Source organism: Manis javanica, chromosome 2 (genome assembly GCF_040802235.1).
Source record: "Manis javanica isolate MJ-LG chromosome 2, MJ_LKY, whole genome shotgun sequence".
NCBI lineage: Eukaryota > Metazoa > Chordata > Mammalia > Pholidota > Manidae > Manis > Manis javanica.
The window spans coordinates 165,745,160-165,760,920 of NC_133157.1; the positions used below are offsets into that span (position 1 = coordinate 165,745,160).

Below are 15,761 nucleotides of genomic sequence, written 5' to 3' on the forward strand. Positions count from 1 at the left end.
AAGTACTAAGTTATAATCTAATAATTTAAAACTAATTCTTAATTCTGTTTTACAAAGTAACTTAGAAAGTTTTAGGACAACGAACAGCTGCTTTTAAACATCTTGACTTCTTGATCCAATCGTGTGATTAACTTTATTTTCCTATCTTTACTTTATTACTTTTTTAGATACAGTATCTGATATAGGTGATAGATTTGTATGAAGCATAATCATAAAATGAATACTTATGAATCTACCTTACACATTAGAACTACAGCACCAACTAGGATTCTTTTCTAAATATCTTTTTTTAAATTGGGAAGCATACAGCTGTTCTGGGATTTGCGTGGTGTTATTACATTTCCCTTGACACTTTAAATGTAGGTGCAGCTATGTCACTTGCTTTGACCAGTGAAGTATGAACATCAGTAAAGTCTAAACCAGTGCATGATTCCTCATAGTTCCTTCTTCCTGCTGTGATGATCACAGGAGCGTGTGTTGGCTGAGGTATGTCCTCTGTCAGCCCAGGTCCGTGAGTAATAACCAGGAGCAGACACCTTCTGCTGACCAAATTCACACACTAGTGAGAGTAAAAAGTACATTCTTGTTTAAGTCATGAAATATGTAGAAATTCTGTTACCACAGTTTAACCTGGCCTGGCCTGCCTAATTCATAATAGGTGGATGTAATATATGGACCTATTTGAGGTTTTCATCTACATTATATTGGTAACACCCACATCCATGTCAAAAGTTCTGCAAAGGTATCATTTCAATGGACTTCTGTTTATGGGGTATTATTTAAAACCATTCCCCTAATTGTGGAATACTTAGATGTTTTCACATTTTAGTATTTTATGCTACTCTGCAACAGACCTCCTTTAACTTAAATGTATGCATCTCCATTTCTCTAAGATGAAGGAACCACATCTCTCTGGGACCTTGTGATCACAAGATGATGCTGGTAGACTCAGCCACGAAGGCCCAACAAATTTTACAAGATTTACAAACCCAAATACCTGAAGTGGTAAAGGACAAATGCACTGGAAATGCACTTTTCTTACAATAATGCTGGAGTTTAAGCATCTTGAAATTTGTGACTAAAAGGCAACAAGGACAACAGAAACAACATAACAATAGCACCAAAAAATCTCTGACCTGCGTTTATCTGTAAGTGACCAATTTCTTTTGGAGGGAAAGATGATGGTGGCTCAGCCTTGGAAACTTAGTGTCAGTAGTCACAGTACATGTAGCTTTACATGGAATATCCTCTCAGCCACCTCTCCCCATTCTCACCAACTAAAGATTGGACAAGCAGGAGCCAGCAAGATGGATCCAGTCAGGGCTAGTTTCAGTATCCTCACGGACAAGCTCTCTGTGGGGAAGGGTGAGGCTTGTCAGAGGGTTGGGTGGGTTAAAACAAGGATCCTTCCTCCGGCAGCATCCAATGGCAAAGAGACACCAAAATCAGGCTGTCCGTGAAGGAGTTAGGCCAAGCAGAAAAATACTTATGCAACAATTGTTGGAAATTGAAGGAGCGAGATCAGAGAAACAGTACAGAGCTCGGGATGATAGGTGTTCCACAAGGAATTCTGAGCATTGCTGGAACCTAGATAAGGCATTTTAGAGGACATCTGGCCACTTTATGCATCTTTATAGGAAGATAACATCTCAGATCAAGGTTATTCCTGTCTTTGAACAGGCCCCAGAGGCTTGACACAAGGAAATGCTGGACTACAGAAGACAGAAGTTTGTAACTACCTGAAGGATTTCCAGATGCTGCAGAGAAGAAATTTGAGAGAATGTAGGTCACATAAGGGAGTGGGAACAGAAGGAAAGGAGTATTATTATGTTTTCTGTTTAACCTGAATGGAAGATTTGTTACAGTAGGAGGAAAGGGTGACATAAGAATAATTTATTTAATGGGGGAAATTGAACTAATCCTGCATAAGGGGCAGATGTAGTATTAAAACCACGTATTACCTCTGAAAACCTAGCTTGGTGGCTCATTTATAATGTAGAAAGCAAAGGAGTTGTTTTTCATTTTTGTTTTTCCATTATATTAAGGAAGGAGTTAACTTACTTCATGGTAGCTAATAATTATTATTGCATAAGTCATTCAATTTGAATTTTCAATTTTACTGAATAAATATTAACACTAAATTTCTTCTTGTAACTGTGGAATCACTCTATTTGGCACAAGCAACCATAAGGCATGCTCCCAGACTATTTCAGTTTTGAGGTAGATGTGGACAGGTGGTGGGGGGCATTGGCTTTGAAATCAGATGAATTCCGTTTGAATACCTCTCTCTGGAAGGTATTAGTTGAGTGATTTTGAGCTAGTGAATCAATTAACCTCTTGGAAATTTGATGTTCTTTTTGTTCAAAGGGTGGTCACTGCCAAAATAATGTTAAGTGAGACGATGTATGTTAAGTGTGGAAACACTGTAGATACCCAATTATTAATGAATATTAATTAATTCATATTATTACTGAGATAGGTATCATGGGTACAGTCAGAGTAGGGTGAGGGCTTTTGGGACAAGCAGGGCAGAATATTTACAGTCCAAGCAATGTAACAATGGGCAAAGAAGTCCCCACTGAAACTTGTGTTAAGCATCATGTAAAGTCAAGGTCACACTGTAAGAATAGAAATAGGTTAGCATAAGCATAGCCATCTTAAAGGCCTAGAAGCCATTTTCTGAGTATGTGACTTAGAAAGAAAAACTGGAACTGGGTAAGGCCTTGAAAAACAAGTTAATCATAGGCACCGGGTGGTGGGCAGCTGTGACCCTTGGTCAGCTAACCTTGGTCAGTAAATCTTACATACCAAGCTTATCGTGCAGAACCTCCCTAACCATTGAGGAGTAGTCTTACCCTGCCCTTGCTTAACCCCAGGATATATGTCTTGCAAGAATAATGTATAGTTATAGAAAATTGCTATGAGTTAAGTGCTTTGAAATTGCTATATAAACCCTTGGCTCTGAGTGCTCGGGGTCCTTGTTGAGACCCACTGCATCGGGCTGACTTGGACCCCAACTAGTTGGCTGAATAAAGACTTTGCTTGAATTTACATCTCTATGCCTGTGTATTTTGTTCTCTGGGGAAGCCTCGGAAGCCTGCACCCTAACATTTGGGGGCTCGTCCGGGATACGAGCAGCTTCCCTGAGAACAAAGGACAGCTGGAGGCAAGGTCTAATTGTCCGGACGGGGCAGTGTAATTCGAGGGTCGCCCCCTCGTGTCTGCATAAATCCATTATAAAGCGGGAGTCGCCATCCCGTGTATGGTCTCGGGTTAGTGGTCCCGAGTGAGGAAGTCCGGGCTGGTAGTCCCGGCCCCCAGGTTAGCGACCCTGGGTGAAGCCCAGGTAACCAATCCTGGCCCTAGGGTCCGAGTGACTCGGCCTTAGGAAGGCAAATCCGATCGGCAGAAAACTGGCGCCCGAGGAGGAAAAGATAGAGCTCGTCACCCTGCGGCAGTCCGAGTGGACGCCCTTCAGGAGAATTACGAGAGTTTTTGAAGACCCTGAAAGTGGTGAGTGTGGTGCGCACCAGAGTGAGAGAAGGACCGGTCCGAACGAGTGCGATCAGATGTGGTGTGTGTGTGCTTGGTGTTATCATTGACTGTTTTACTGTGTTTTGGTTTCAGTTTATATTTTTTTGCGCTTCTCATTTTAAGTTTCCTTGTTCTAAGGTTCTCCTGCTCTCTCCGTTCCTCCTTTCTGCCACTACATCATTCCCCGCGGGCACGGGTCGGGCAATTAAGAGCCATTAGGGCGCCCGCCGCTAGAAGACTCCCGTGACAGGATAAGGGGGTCACAGCCGCGAATCCCAGATAAATTCGCGTCCCCCGTGGAAGAAAAACTGTGCAACGACAGGCACTCGTTCACAAGCACATACAACAGTCATTTTGTTTGAAGTGGCATCTTCATCCTTCGCCTTTGTCTCCCTCATATTCTTTTTCCTTCTTTCTCACCATGAGACAGACTCAGACGACCCCCTAAGTGTGTAAATGAATATATCTTTCTACCTCCGGATGGTATTAATGAAATTGATTTAAAGACAAGCGCTTGTGAAAATTGGGTATTCTAAAACTTCCAGAAAACCTGATAAAAAGTGTTAAGCATTAATGCTAATTTGAGTTTGCCTGAGGCGGGCATGTCCTTGTAGTTATCAGCTGCCTAAATTTACCTGAGGTCATTTAAGTCATGTTATCTGCTAAATCTTTTAAAAATAAAAATGCTTAAAGGCTTGGCTTTGTCTAATATTCAGTAAAGGTCTTGTAAGTAATCTAGAATAGTTGTTACGAATGAGTGAACTAAATGACTGAAGCAAGTGAACCTCTTTTTAATTGTGTGTTACAGTGTGTATACCTACCTACTGCCTGAGAATCTTTGTAGAAACCTAAAACCTTAAAGTTTTGCTAAGTTAAGAAGATATACTCTATGAGAGATTGTGCTGTAAAGCTCATGGTTACAGAAATTATAAAATGTGTTCATAAATTTGTCAATCTAAAGAATGTTAGTTTAACAGTTTACAATGGCCTGCTTCTCGGTGTTCACTGGAAATTAAAGTTTCTAATGGTTTTAAGTTTTAATTAAAACTATTTAAAGTAATAAAACATTTCTCTATGCTAAAAAATGTATGTTTTAATAAGAAAAAGTATAAAGAATGAAAAGTCTTCTGCATGCTAAAGAATGTGTTTTGTGATAAAGAAAGTAACTTTGTTCTAAAGTACAGCTATTTGTTTAAAGAGAGAAAACAGCGTGGTGCCTTTTGTTGTAGAAGACCCGCTCAGCCTGTTGCTTTGGGGGGGAGGGTCAGGATGTTTAGAGATTAAGTGAGATAAACCCAGTCAAGCCGCAGGCAAGCCCAGGCTAATTCTCACCAGCTTATGTGCTTGGGACCACAGGGCAAATGAAGAATAAATTACTATATTCTTACAGATATAGTCGTGCCTAGTGAAATTAAAGCAAGTGAGTCTTGATATCAAGTGCACAGCAAAATTAGAATCTTGTTTCTAGTTAAACAGTTTTCTTTAACTGTTAGTCTGCTCTTAATGTTGAAAGATCAAAGCAGTTTCTCATGCTTAAAGTCTCAGTGAGTTGCCAGAATATTAAAAAAAAAAAAAAAAATGAAATCGTAATATTAAAAAGACGAAAAGCTAAAGTTTGTTAACAACTGTATAAGCTTTATTTGCCTTTGAAATATTTTGTTATTGAAAACGATTGCATGGCCTGAGAAATTGAATTATTTATTCCATATATTTTTATAAGTGGAAAAATCTCTAACCAACAAATGATTAAAGTTGTTACTGATTATTTGTTTTCTTAATTTATCCACCTAAGCAGAATGGTAACAAAGCTTTTTTCAGCTGATTAAATGCACTTAGTTAACAAACCAAAATTTATTCTTAAAAATTAAACTAGAATCTAGACAAGATTATGTTTCTCCCAGAAAAACAAGTTTCACTGTAAAAGTTTAAATGGACAAACGTGTGACCACTTTTGAGAAAGGTTGTAATAGATTTTTTTGACAACCACCAGGTCTTCTTGTTTAATTTATATGCTGTATGTTTTAAAAAAAAAAAAAACATGGGGGATGAAAGGAAAGGAGCGACACATAGCAGCAATTAACCGGAGAGTTCCGCTTTATTAGGGAAAAGTGCTAGGTTATATAGGAAGGGGCATGAATTGATTGAGGTGTCACTTCTACGGAGCTGGTGGCTGTTGGCTAGGTGCTGGGATTGGGAGGGGAGCGAGAGGTGATTGGGCTTCAGGTGGCGCCGGCGGAAACCAAGGACCCCCGAAGAGAAGCCGGAAGTTTGCCATCTTACTAGTAGTAGTCCTTCAGAGGACTCTTCATATTTTTTTAATGCAAATGATCTTAGAGCTTTTAATAGAATTTGCATAGCAGCTTATATCTACTATTAAAGAGTAAAACATTCTTGAAGCTTTCAGAGAAGACCTGTAGACTTAAGCACTTTCTCTGCTTTTTTTGTATCTGGTCTTGGACACTTATGCTAAGTTCAAAAAAAAAGTGCTTTTACCTCTAGTTAACTCTGATATTTTCCAGAGGGCCCCTGGAACATGTCAGAAGAATTTTTTTTCTCATTAGAGAAAGTATTTGACTAATTTGGCTTATTTATCTGAGATATATTTATTTATTTACCAGGAAAGCACTGTCAAAGAGAATGATGCTAAACTTTGTTACTAAATGTTTTGTATTACAGAAATAACAGAATTTCCTTATGTCAACTGTCTTACAGTAAGCTCTCATCAGATCTTTAACCATTGTCATTTGTAAGTCTTTTGTCATTTATAGTATTATCCCTAAACTGGTAAAGAACTAGATTTCAGCAGAACAGGTATTAGTTACATAAGATTACATAAACTAAAGAAAATGATTTTGTGTCTTTTTGTTTCAAATGTTGCTGATAAAGTGTTTTAACCTTGTTCTCTTAAACTGACAACAGTTTAGTAAATGACTATCTTTATGAGCAGAATTGAAACTTCCTTCTCTCTACCTGATCCCTCCAGAGTTTAAAAACTTTCAGTGACTGTTTTTGTATTCCATGGCAGTATGTTTATTTGCATGAGTTCAATAAGAATCTGCTTTCCTTGTGAGAAGACTACTTAAGAACACTGGTTATACTGCCAGGGCTTTGACTGGAATGTCATACCTGAGAGACATGTGCATGGACTCAGATGTGAACAACTTTAAGGAACTAAGATTGACTTTATAAAGCCAACAAAGCCCCTTGGAAGAACTGGCCTGGTACCTTGCTTACAGAGTTCCCAGCAGCCTTACCAGGTGAGTAAAGAAGGTCACTTCCTGGCAGGTTCAGAGACCTCGAGAAGAGAAGAATTCATCCAAATCTACAGGTACTGCAGGCAAAGCCTGATGGCGAGTCTAGCTTGGCTGTCTGGCCTCAAGAGGCCTTTAAAAGTTCAATCTGAAATTCCTTATAAAAAGTTCCAGCAAAGCATATTTAAAAGAGCCTGTGTAATCAATTGCTCTTCTTGCTGCACTTGTGCAAATGATCAAGCCAGCTGTTAATTATTTCTTAACCTGGTTACTTCTAATAAAAATGAGGGTGATTTTAGAGAAAAGTATTGTTTCAATAACTGCAGCCTCCAGAATAGAAAATCCAACTCCAGATGTTGCTACATAACCTAATAACACAATTTGTTTTATCTTGCCTAGAAGCCACAAAACTGCAAATAGTAATAGAAGCGCCAGCCTTCTGAAGCCCTCTCAACTGACCAGTAATAGAGACCTAGCTGCACCCTTTACTGCACCCCCTTCTCAGCACGAAGCAGCCAGAGCGGTCATCGCCCCTTTTCCCTAGCAGCAGCTAGAGTCCCTATCTGTAGAAGACAAAGACCGAGACTCACTTTATCCTCTGCAAGTAGGCAAAGAACCTGCATTGAGAGAGTTCCTAAAACTTACACCTCCCTCTACAACAAGACAGAAGTAATCAGCACCACCCCAGCTTATTCTAACAAGTAGTAGGCCCGCCAAACCGGAGTCACTCCATGTGTTACCTTTATCAAAGAACGCATTAGCACCGTGCAAATCATAGTGTTGAGACAGAACTATCAGAGTGTTAACCAAACAGATGACCCCTAATTTCATGATTGAAATAGATACAAGAAGAAGAGGGGAATGTAAGAATAGAAATAGGTTAGCATAAGCATAGCCATCTTAAAGGCCTAGAAGCCATTTTCTGAGTATGTGACTTAGAAAGAAAAACTGGAACTGGGTAAGGCCTTGAAAAACAAGTTAATCATAGGCACCGGGTGGTGGGCAGCTGTGACCCTTGGTCAGCTAACCTTGGTCAGTAAATCTTACATACCAAGCTTATCGTGCAGAACCTCCCTAACCATTGAGGAGTAGTCTTACCCTGCCCTTGCTTAACCCCAGGATATATGTCTTGCAAGAATAATGTATAGTTATAGAAAATTGCTATGAGTTAAGTGCTTTGAAATTGCTATATAAACCCTTGGCTCTGAGTGCTCGGGGTCCTTGTTGAGACCCACTGCATCGGGCTGACTTGGACCCCAACTAGTTGGCTGAATAAAGACTTTGCTTGAATTTACATCTCTATGCCTGTGTATTTTGTTCTCTGGGGAAGCCTCGGAAGCCTGCACCCTAACAACACTAATTCTCTAGAGAAAGATACCGAACTAAGAATATAGACATTTTCAGTGAGATCAGCTAAAGGTCAAAAGGCCAGGAACAACTTGGCCTGGAATGTCTGAGTGTTCCACAAGGGGATCTCAGCATAACCGGTGACTTCACTGTAAACAGCCCTAGCAAGCAGACAATGACCCAGCCCACCTTTAGGGCAGGGCAGGTGGTGCAGGTCCACAGCCCTAAGCCTTTTTTTATGTTCTCGAAAAATTCTCAATTGCCTATAAAACCCCTAGGCAACGCACCATCACCGGCTCTCTTGTCCCCTCCTGGCATGAGCCAGGAGCTCTATTCTCTCACTTTATTTCTAAATAAAAGCCTGTACCTTGCTCTCCTACCTTGAGTGTTTGTGAAGCACATTCTTCGGCTTTGTGAACAAGAACTCCGGCATCATTACTACCAATTGAACTGATTCAGACCAGAGAAGTTAGTGGATATGACGAGGGTGGTGGCAGGGAGATGGGCAGCAGGAATCAGCTGGATTCTGGATGCACTCTGAAGTTCATCATTGCACTAATGGTATTTACAGCAGGAGATGGAGTAAGATCACCAAGAGCGTGAGATGACACAGACAAGAGGAGTTCAAGGACAGAGCCCTGGGCACTTCAATATCCAGATGTGTGGAGGAGGAGCAACCACAGAAGAGGCTGAGAAGGAAGAGGCTGTTAGGTAGGAGGAAAGTTCAAGGGGATGGTGAGTGTTAGCCAAGAGAAGAAAGTATGTCCAGGAAAAAGGAGTGATTTACTATGTCAAATGCTTTGGAGAAGTCAAATGTTACAGTATTAGGAATCAACCATTGAATTTAACATCGCTAGAGTATTGGTGAAATTGACAAAAAGTTTTAGAGGTAGAGTGCAACTGGAGACAGTATCGGATATAGACAGTTCTTTGAAGGAGAGCAGAGACTTGGGGTATAGCAGTTTGGGAAAGTGGGATGAGGAGATTTCTTTTTTTAAAGATAAAAGAAATAGCACAGAAATGAACTGATGGATGTTATCCAGTAGAGAATGTAAAATTAAGAACAATATAGGGGAAAAAGCAGAGAATTTCTGGAATCATGTTCTTGAGCAGGCAGGAGCGGTGGATCCCGGTATTCCAGTGGCAAGAAAGACAACTCTCAGTGCACTGACAGTTGATCTATAATAAGAAGCAAGAGTATATGGGTACAGATACTCCTCTACTTACTGGTGGGGAAACTCCTTGTTGATTGGGAGACTCTTCATTTATATAAAAAGAACCAGTGTTCTCTTTAGTATGAGATTCAGTTGTATTTTAAAAATACAATTTGATTTACACAAAGCAAAAGGATGAATGTTACCTATAGTGAAGTTAGCTATGCTACCTATAACTAAGGAATATTAAGAACAAATGTGAAATTTTAGAGCTTAACATTAGAGTGCTGTCTTCTCTTGAGAAAGGAAAACAATATAGAATTAGCACTATTAATAATGTTTTCTCCATCATTAGCCATAACACACTAGAAAACTGGTTCTTTCTAAGTGTTTGCTGTAAAAATCAGTGTCTGGCAAACCACAGCCTGAGAGTCAAATCGACTTGACATCTGTTTATGTAAATAAAAGTTTATTGGCACAGAGCCACACCCATTTAGTTACTGTTGTCTGTGGATGATTTCATACTACAAAGGCACAATTGAATGTGACAAGAGTTTATTGCTTGCAAAGTCAAGACTATTAAGTATTGGTCCTTCACAAAACAAATTTGCAGACCCCTGACTAAAAGCTATTGACTTGATTGAGGCTTATTCCTAAAATTTTAGATGAAACTAGTAGATTGCAGCACAAATGTAATTTTAGTTAAAAATAACTGTCATTAAATGTTTCTTACAACAAAACATTAAAACAATGTTATTGAGAAACAATTAAAACAATTAAAACATTAAAACAATGTTATTGAGAACATCTTTTGTTATTTCAAACAATGAAACTTCTTAATTTTTTAGCTTAATGATTGTAGCATTTTGTTACATTTTGTTACTATTGGTAATAGTGGTGGTAGCAGAGTATATGTGTGTGTGTTTACTTAAAATTTTTGTTCTGTTTTGCTTTGTTTGTTTTGGTGACTTGGCACTTGGATGCCATTGCTGGAATGAAAAAAGCCTTGGGTACAAAATTAAAATGTTATCCATATGGTGTTGTAGCAAGGAATAATGACACATTATCCTTTCTTAGTTGTCTTTATTTTTCAAAAATTTTAAGTTGGTATTTTTTAGAACAGTTTTAGGTTCACAGCAAAGTTGAGTAGGAAGTACAGACTGTCTGTATGCCCCCTGCCCCCACACATGCACAACTTACCCCACTATCAACAGAATAGTACACTAGTTACAATTGATGAACCTACACTGATACATATTTATCACTCAGTGTCCATGGTTTACATGAGAATACACTCTTGGTGTTGTTCATTCTGTGGGTTTCAACTAATGTATAACAACATGTTTCCACCATTGTAGTTCATAAAGAATAGTTCACTGCCCTAAAAATTCTTCATGCTCTTCCTGTTCATCCCTCCTTCCCCCACATCCCTTGGAAAACACCGATCTTTTGTTTTAACCATAAGACATCTTGATTCCTTGCAAGTTTTGCCAATTACGAATAAAGCTGCCATAAATATCCATATGCAGGTTTTTGTGTGGCCTTAAATTCTCAACTTCTTTTGGAAAGATTAACAAGTGTGATTGCTGGATAGTATGGTAAGAGTATGTTTAGTTTTGTAAGAAACTGACAAACTATCTGCCAAAGTGGTTGTACCATTTTGCATTCCCACCAGCAATGAATGAAAATTCCTGTTGCTACTTATTCTTGTCAGCATTTGGTTTTGTCAAGATTTTGGATTTGACCATTTTAATAGGTATATAGTAGTATCTCATTGTTGTTTTAATTTATTATTTCCTAATGACATACGATGTTCAGTATCTTTTCATTTGTTTATTTGGTTTTTACATATCTTCTTCTTTTGTTTATTTATTTTTTGAGTTTTGACCACGTTTATTTCTATTGAGATGTACTTCAACTATTCCACACACTTGATCACATTTCCCATCTACCACACTGCATCACTTCATGCTGTCTCTACAGAGTGAGGAATTTCTTGCTAAAAGATGATTAAACTCTTCCAAAATCAGTTGACAACTCTTCTTCCAAAGATCACTTCCTCTCCCAATATCTGTGGGCGTGGTTTGTGAACATGCTGTCTAGTTCCTTGTGCTGATTCAGGTGGTATCCCTGGTATTGTTGGAAGAACAGCAACATATTTTTGCCTGTCACCAGCAACAGGAATTCCTTGCAATATTCTATGTCTTTGCTCTTCATCTGTGTAGGGATCACCGAAGAAAGAGGTTCCAAATATTCCAAGTAGAGCATTGTGGCCTTTTTTGTCTGCTGTGTGATACACTTGAGAAGCCAGGCACAAGTCAATGGGTAGCTCATGGGCAGGGACAGTGGTGCACAGATCATGCAGGGTAGGAGTAGAGGAGTCTTGTGGAATTATTTTTTTAGGAAGTTTTTGATTCCACAGGGATTTGGGCAACTTTTCTTTGTCTCAGTTGTGGAATTCCTAATTCACTTTTTCATGTTCACTTAACTTCTTTTCCTCTGATTTGCAACAGTTCTGATGATTTCACCTTTAAAGATACCCCTTTGGCTGCTTTTCAATCACTTTGGGGCTGTTCATCTTCCAAAGGTTTACTTGATTCATCTGCTGGCTGAACTTACAAAGTTTCCTGAGGCTTAAATTCTGCTTCTGATGCTCCACATTCTAATATATCCTATTGTTCAATCTGGAAAACACTTGATACAGCTCCAGGAAGTTCCTCAAGCATATTCAGTTTAGGTTCCTCAAAACTTTTCTGTAAGGCCTTGCTCTGCTTGCACTTGAGATGTTTTGTGTCAGTACATTTTTCCCATTGAAGAAATATCCCGCCTCAAGGGACACCTCTGCTCCCATTCAGGTGGTGGGAAAGTTGGCCCCGCCCACCGCCCCACCAAGGATCCCTACCAGCCTTTCTGGGGCAGAGTGCGGGTGGGCCCAGACCCTCTACTGGAAGAGGAAGTATATATATTCTTCAATGAGGTGTTTGTTCAGGTCCTTTGTCTTTTTTAAATCACATTGTCTTTTTTTTCTTCTTGCTGAGTGCTAAGAGCTTTTTGTGTTTTGGATAACAGTCTTTTATCAGATGTTATTTTTGTGAATTTTTTCTTAGTCTAGCTTGTCTTCTCATTCTCTTGACATTGTGTTTCACAGAGCAGAAAATTTTAATTTTAATGAAGCCCATCTTATCAGTTCTTTCACGGATTGTGCCTTTGGTGTATCATCATTACTAAGGTCAACTAGATTTTTCCTCATATTACCTTCTAGGAGTTTTATTGTTTTACATTTAGGTCTAACATCTATTTTGAGTTGATTTGTGTGAAAGATATAAGATCTGTACCTAGTTTCATTTTTTGTATGTGGATGTCTAGGTGCCCCAGAACCATTTATTGAAAATACTGTTTTCCCCACTGTACTGCATTGCTCCTTTATCAAAAATCAATAGACTGCATCTGTGTGGGTCTATTTCTGGGTTCTCTATTCTGTTTAACTGGACATCTTTGGCCAATATCACATTGTTTTGATTACTAAGCTTTCTAGGAAGTATTGAAGCTGGGTAGCTTCAGACTTCCATCTTTTTTCTTCAGTATTGAATTGGCTATACTGGGTACTTAGTCTCTCCACATAAACAGTTTGTCAATATCCACAAAACCTACTCGCATTTTGTCTGGGATTGTGTTGAATCTGTAGATCAAGTTGGAAAGAACTGGCATGACAATTTTGAGTCTTCCTATCCTTTAATATAGAATATCTTTCCATTTATTTTGTTCTTATTTGGTTTCTTTCATTGGACTTTTACAGTTTTCATCACATAGATCTTATACATATTTGTTAGATTTATACCTAGGTATTTCAGTTTTTTGGTGCTAAAGTAAATAGTAGTGGTTTAATTTCAAATTATACTAGTTTATTGCTATTATATAAGAAATTGACTGACTTTTGCATATTAAACTTGTGTGCTGGAACTTCGCTATAATCACTTATTAGTTCTAGGAGTTTTTCCCTTCCCAATATGCCTTTTATTTCATTTTCTTGTCTTATTTATTAGCTTAGCCTTCCAATAGTGATGAGAAGCCACATCCTTGCTTTATTCCTGATTTGAGTTGGAAAGCTTTGAGTTTCTCACCATTATGTCTGATGTTATCTGTGGATTTTTTGTAGATGTTATTTATCAAATTGAGTGAATTTTCCTCAAGTCCTAGTTTTCTGAAAGTTTAACATCATGAATAGGTGTTAGATTTTTGTCAAATGCTTTTTCAGCATCTATTGAAATGATCATGTGATGTGTTGGATTACATTAATTGATTTTCACATGTAAACAAATATTTCATACTTGGGATAAGTCCCACTTGATGACAGTGTATAATTCTTTTTAACACTTTTTTTGGATTCTACTAGCTAATATTTTGTTGAATAAGTTCGCCTCTATGTTTATGAGAGATATTGGTCCGTAGTTTTCTTTTCTTGAAATATGTTTGTCTGGTTTGACATTAGGGTAATGATGCACTCATAGAATAAGTTCGGAAATATTCCCTCTGCTTTTATTTTATGGGAGAGGTTGCAGAGAATTGGTATAATTTCTTCCTTAAATGTTCAGTAGAATTCATCAGTAATCCAATCTGACCTTGGTGCTTTCTGTTTTGGGAAGGTAATAAATTATTGATTTAATTTCTTCAATAGATCCAAGCCTATTCAGACTGTCCATTTCTTCTTTTGTCAATTCTGGCAGATGTGTCTTTTAAGAAATTGATCCATTTCTTCTATCTTATCAAGTTTGTGGGCTTAGAGTTGTTCACAGTATTCCTTTTTTATCCTTTTAATGCTACTGGTATATATAGCAATGCACTCTCTTTCGTTTCTAATATCAGTAATTTGTGTACTCTCTTTTTTTCTTAGGCTGGATAGAGGCATTATTGATTTTATGATCCGTTTAAAAAAACAGCTTTTGGTTTTATTGATTTTTCTCCATTGATTTCCTGTTTCTTTTTTTTCCCTTCCTTCCTTTCTTCTTCCCTCTCTCCCTCCATCTCTCCCTCCCTCCTTCCTTCCTTCCTTCCTTTCTCTATCTTTCTTTACTTTGGATTTATTTTCCTTTTCTTTTTCTAGTCTCCTAAATTAGAAGGTTAGATTACTGATTTTAAACCTTTTTCCTTTTTGATATATGCAATCAGAACTATGAATTTCCCTCTAAGCACTGTTTTCAACTGCATCCCACAATTTTCATAAGTTTTATTTTCATTTTCATTTAGTTCAAAATGTTTTAAAATTTGTTTGAGCATTCTACTTTGACCCATGTGTTACTCACCAAGCATGCTGTTTAATTACCAAGCATTTTGGGATTTTCCAGCTATCATTCTATTTTTGATTTCTAGTTTAATTCTACTGTGGTCTGAAAGCAGACATTGTATGAGTTCTATTCTTTTAGTTTTTTAAGTTGTATTTTATGGCCCAGAATGTAGTTTATCTTGACAATGTTCCATGTGAATTGGAGAAGAATGAGTATGCTGGTATTGTTGGATGAATTAGCCTATATCTTATAGATACTGGTATAGAGATTTAAAGATACTGATATATAAATTATCCATTTGATTGATAGTGCTATTGATTCAAACTATGTCCTTACTTATTTTCTACTTGCTGGATTTGTTAATTTTTGATATAGGGTCTTTATTTTAAAACAAATTCAATTTTTTTCAGCTCATATTACGATATTCAGCTTATGTTTTTTGAACACATATTACGTTCTATCAACTTGGGATAGATCCATGAACAAAAACAGAAAAAGAATTCCTATTCTTGAGGAAATACATATGGCTAAATATGTGCACAATATTAAATCCAGAATTAAAATCCACATTTCTACATTTAACCCAAGGTTCTTTGAATTAGAAGTCCTCATGATTATTTAGCCAAGCCAGTTTTCTGAAAATCATGTGAATAATGCTAGCCTTGAGATAAACGGGATACTGTACAGACTGGACAATTTGTCAGTGGATCCTTTTTAGAAACTGGATGTCTCTACAAAGATACATATATTTTAAGGCATCATCCCCCTACCATTCTCAGGCCCACTGTGATTATGGTCTTATCAGAATGGAAGTTTCTGCAATGTCATTTCTATAGATATTTCTGCAGCACAAGACATAGTAATGTGTAAGTTCTCCCCACTTCCTCCCAAAATTTATCAAGAGTAGTGGGACATGCTAGGTTGTACAAAAAGAACCTGCTGCTTCTTCATCTCATATTTTTCCATTTTTTGGAATAGAAAAGTTACTCTGCTACATAGTTGAGCACTGAGCTGATAAACTGGAGGAAAATGAGTGTGTTCTATACACATTCTTTAATAAGAGTAAAACAAAGCCAACCTGAAGAAGTTAGCCTTCATTTTCAGGTAAATGTAAGCCTCTCCTTTTTTCATTTCTTTTTTTGGCATTACAAAGTGAGAATGTAGAGATTGCCTACTGCCTAATTAATGGTGTT

General features: G+C 37.8%; 1 long non-coding RNA gene across 2 annotated transcripts; it reads left to right on the forward strand.

Moving 5' to 3' along the window:
• Window positions 1-2,624: 2,624 nt before the first annotated feature.
• LOC140847944 (uncharacterized) lies at window positions 2,625-8,078 on the forward strand. Of its 2 annotated transcripts, none has more exons than XR_012128285.1 (2): window positions 2,625-3,513; window positions 6,560-8,078. It is a non-coding gene; the product is annotated as an uncharacterized lncRNA (long non-coding RNA). The 2 variants fall into 2 exon arrangements; XR_012128286.1 differs by having other exon boundaries at window positions 6,639-8,078.
• The last annotated feature ends 7,683 nt before the right edge of the window (window positions 8,079-15,761 follow it).